We start from the raw sequence: 4625 nt of genomic DNA on the forward strand, positions 1-4625 counted from the left end.
TATTGCTGCTATAGTTTCTGCTGCTAAGCAAGAGTAGTTCATTCTTTGAAGTTGCTGTGGGTGTTCACAGGAAGCCATATATGTTCATAGAAAGTCATATATATTCATAAAAAGTTATATGACAGAAAGTCATATATATTCACACGAAGTCATATGATAGAAAATCATATATATTTATATAAAGTCAATATATATTCACAGGAAGCCATATGACAAAAAATCATATATATTCATAAAAAGTCATATATATTCATAGAAAGATATATATGTTCACAGAAAGTCATATATATTTATAAGAAGTCATATATATTCATAGAAAATCATATATATTCATAAAAAATTATATATAATCATAAAAAGTCATATATATTCATAAAAAATTATATGACAGAAAGTATATATATTCATAGAAAGTTATATGATAGAAAGTCATATATATTCACAGAAAGTTATATATATTCATAAGAAGTCCTGTATACTCACAGAAAGTTATACAAGATATCAAGAAGTCATAAAGAGCATTTTCATCACTGAAAAATTAGAAAAAAAAAAGATGGATAACATTAAATGTCCATCCCATCTGAATGCACTACGTATCCCAATGTTATTGGATGGTATGCTAGTATTGCACCACATGCAGTGCATAAAGAATTAATCACTAGCTAGCTTAATAGTAATTACATACTATTCTATACTCATTATTTTTGTGTGATAGTTTTGTAGTTGAAGCATAGCATTAATAGTTTTATAGTTTTAGCTATGTGGATGTTCATCGAAAGTCATATATATTCATAGAAAGTCATATATATTTACAGAAAGTCATATGACAAAAAATCATATATATTTATAGGAAGTCATATGACAGAAAGTCATATATATTTATAAGAAGTCAATATATATTCACAGAAAGTCATATACGTTCACAAGAAGTCATATATATTCACAGAAAATCATATATGTTCATAGAAAGTCATATATATTTACAAAAAATTATATATATTCATAAAAAATCATATATATTCGTAAAAAATCATATGACAGGAAGTCATATATATTCATAGGAAGTCATATGATAGAAAGTCATATATATTCACAGGAAGTCCTATGTCCTCATTAGAAGTCATACAAGGTATCAGAAAGTCATAAAGGGTATTTTCATCATTAAAAATTTGAAAAAAAAAATTGGATAGCATTAAATATCCATCCCATCTAAATGCGCTATGTACCCCAATGTTATTGGATGATGTGCTAGTATTACACCGCATACGGTGCACAAAGAATTAATCACTATGTAGCTTAATAGTAATCACATACTATTCTGTACTCTTTATTTTTATGTGATAGTTTTATGGTTGAAGCATAGCGTTAATAGTTTTGTAGTTTTAGTTACTGTGGGTATTCACAGAAAGTCATATATATTCACAGAAAGTCATATATATTTATAAAAAGTCATATATGTTCACAAAAAATTATATATATTCATAGAAAGTCATATGATAGGAAGTCGTATATATTCATAGGAAGTCATATGATAGAAAGTCATATATATTTACAGAAAGTCAATATGTATTCACAAAAAATCATATGATAGGAGGTCATATATATTACAGGAAGTCATATATATTCATAGAAAGTTATATGATAGGAAGTCATATATATTCACAAGAAGTTATATATTCTCACAGAAAGTCATACAAGATATCAGAAAGTCATAAAAAAAAATTTTATCACTGAAAAATTAAAAAAAAAAGCTAGACAGCATTAAATTTCTATCTCATCTGAATCCATTTAGCACCACCTTGTTCAATGCTCTTTTTTCTTTATTAACTTGCATTGTCCTATACTAAAATTTTGACTTCTTATTTCAAACTTGTTCAGTTGGCTATCTGGTTATAGTAGCAGGTTATACTATCAATCAGCTTGGTTGTAATTTGTTGATTGCTCTTTTTATTATCTTACTAAAATTTTGATTTGTATGATTTCAATACAGCAAACTTTTGAAAATAAAAAGTCAGACTTAGCTAGTCAAACCGCATCTACTAAGAGTGGAGAAACTACTGATGGTAGCGAGCAAACATAGCCTATTCCATATGATTGGGATATCTGGATGGATGTATTTGGGGAAAAGAAAAAGAAGAGAGTCTTTGGACTTGGTTCTGTAGGTAGGAGTTTAAAACAGTCCTCCTCTTCCAACCAATCATCAACCATAATGCCCGAGGATTATGTTGAGATAAAGAGCCAAGTTCATGCCTTAACTGCATCATTACAACAAGAGCAATATGAGAAAGAGAAAATCAAAACTCAACTAACTCAGACTAATAAGAAATTAGAATACTTGATGGAATATCTAGGAGGATCTTCTTCTCATGCATCAACTCTATCTCAACATGCAAGATAATGATGATAACAATGATGATGACGATAATGATGATTAGTATGATAATGATGGTGATGATGATTATAATCAGATGTAGCATGAATGTATATGAATTACAACTTATAGACTACTTCATTAAAAATTTTATGTAATTTTTGTTTGTAAATTAGAACTACTTAGTTAATGAATTTTTAGCTTATTTTGAATGTATGTGATCAAGACTTTTTTATATTTATCGATTTTATATTGATTAAAGTATTTTATAATTTTATTATACATATTAAAACTCATTTTCAAAAGCAATTCAAAGTCAAAATATTGTTAATTATAATTGGATATTGAAAAAATTTCATGGGAATTTTTCTACAGAATTTTGTTAGTTGCGGATTTTTATGGAGAATTTTCTATACAACTCAAGCAACTTGACAAATTTTTCTTGCAAAATATCTTACGACTAACATTTTTTGGAGATTTTTCTGCGAATGCTACCTGCGGATTTTTCTACAAAATAATTTTCTATAGATTTAGCTACAGATTTTGCAAGCAATTCTAAAAAAATTATTTTTTTGTAGATATTTTTTGTGGATTTTTTTGTGAATAATTTTTTTGTAGATTTTTCTATAGAAGCTTTTGATTTTATAATGCATAAATTTTGCAGATTTTCTTACGATTTTCAGTTGCTGCAGATTTTCTTGTGCATATTTCCTGTGGCTTTTCCTGCAAATAATTTTTTTGCAGAATTTTTTGCAGATATGTCCTATGAATTTTTTTGTGAATTATTTTTCTGTAGACTTTTTGGAGAATTTTTTTGAGAATTTTCTAGCAAATTATGTTCCTGCAGATTTTTCTGTGGAAATTTCTTAAAAATTTTTCTGTGACTTATTTCCTGCAGAGTTTCCTACGAAAATTTTCTTGAATTTTTTTTGCAACTTATTTCCTATGGATTTTATTGAAACTTAATCTAGGAATTTTGTTAGAAAAAAGTCACAGGAAGTTTCTTGCAGATTTTTTCATAGATAAATTCTTAGAAAAATTTCTTTCTTAGCTCTCTTTTTCGCAAAAAAATTTCTATGGATTTTATCCATGACCTATGAAAAATTTTGTAGAAAAGTTCTTGTGGATTTATAAAACCCACATGAAATATTACCCACGAGTCTATTTCTTGCAGATTTATTTTCAAAGCAAAATCTGTAGGAAATGAGGACTTTTCTTGTAGTGACATCTTCTCATGAAACCTGGAGTCCCTTTTCAACAACCCACTTCTCTTTATGCAAACAATACAAGTGCCATTCGTATTGCCACTAATCCAGTTCATTATAAATAAGCTAAGCACATTAAGGCCGATTGCCATTACATCAAGGAACTTGTACAAGGCAAAACTCTAGCTCTTTTCTATATCACATCTCATGACCAATTAGTAGACTCATTTACCAAATCCATGGTTTCTACTCATCATGCTTGCTTAGTTAGCAAATTGATGCTTGTTGATTTTCCACATCAATTTTAGGGGAGATGTGAATAGAATAAGCTAAGATCTTGACAAATAATTAGCCAATCTAATAAAATAAGTCAAAATCATATTGATCTCATAGAATCAAGCCAAGAATGATAGAAAGAATAGAATCAAGCCAAGATCTTAGTAGTAAAGGGTCAACTATGATCTCGACAATCAAGAAAATTTATCATAACTAGCAGTACTATCTTTGAATATTTTTTTTTGATTTCACTTTTCTTATTGTATATATTTTATAGTTGTTTATAATTTTTGTACAACCACATTTATCATTTTAGTACAGTCATACTTACTATTTTTTGTGACTTATTATATTTAAATATTAACTCATATTTGGAGAAAAGGAATAAGAAAGCGGACCACTAATTTTGTCACATCCAACCTATCCCCTATCAAACAATAATGGTGGCAAGAATGCCCATGGGACAAAAGATCATTCAACTTGGTCCCCAATGCAACTTTATTTTTGAATACCTTCAAGATAACAAGCAAAATTGTGTGAATACAAAGAAAAATTTGGCAATTCCCCAAGAAATAGTGCGCATATTCTATACAGAAAAGGACTGGCCTTGGTAGATAGGCTGTTTGATTGAGGGTTGGACGGTGACCCAACTGTCCCATGCATGACGGTCCTATCAGGGAACTCAAAAATGTGTGGGAAAAATAGACCGAAGGACTTGTAGTAGACCCGAAGACTCCTTATAAAGAGGTGAAAGCTCCCACGAGCATTTCATG

General features: G+C 28.8%; 1 protein-coding gene across 1 annotated transcript in view; it reads left to right on the top strand.

Moving 5' to 3' along the window:
- Window positions 1–4607: 4607 nt before the first annotated feature.
- LOC105045326 (glucan endo-1,3-beta-glucosidase) overlaps window positions 4608–4625 on the top strand; it is a 1416-nt gene continuing 1398 nt past the window's right edge. The window contains exon 1 of the mRNA XM_010923564.3: window positions 4608–4625. This exon is cut by the window's right edge and continues 110 nt beyond it. The gene's annotated coding sequence lies outside the window, so the exon portion shown is untranslated.

This window comes from Elaeis guineensis, chromosome 5 (genome assembly GCF_000442705.2).
Source record: "Elaeis guineensis isolate ETL-2024a chromosome 5, EG11, whole genome shotgun sequence".
Classification (NCBI taxonomy): domain Eukaryota; kingdom Viridiplantae; phylum Streptophyta; class Magnoliopsida; order Arecales; family Arecaceae; genus Elaeis; species Elaeis guineensis.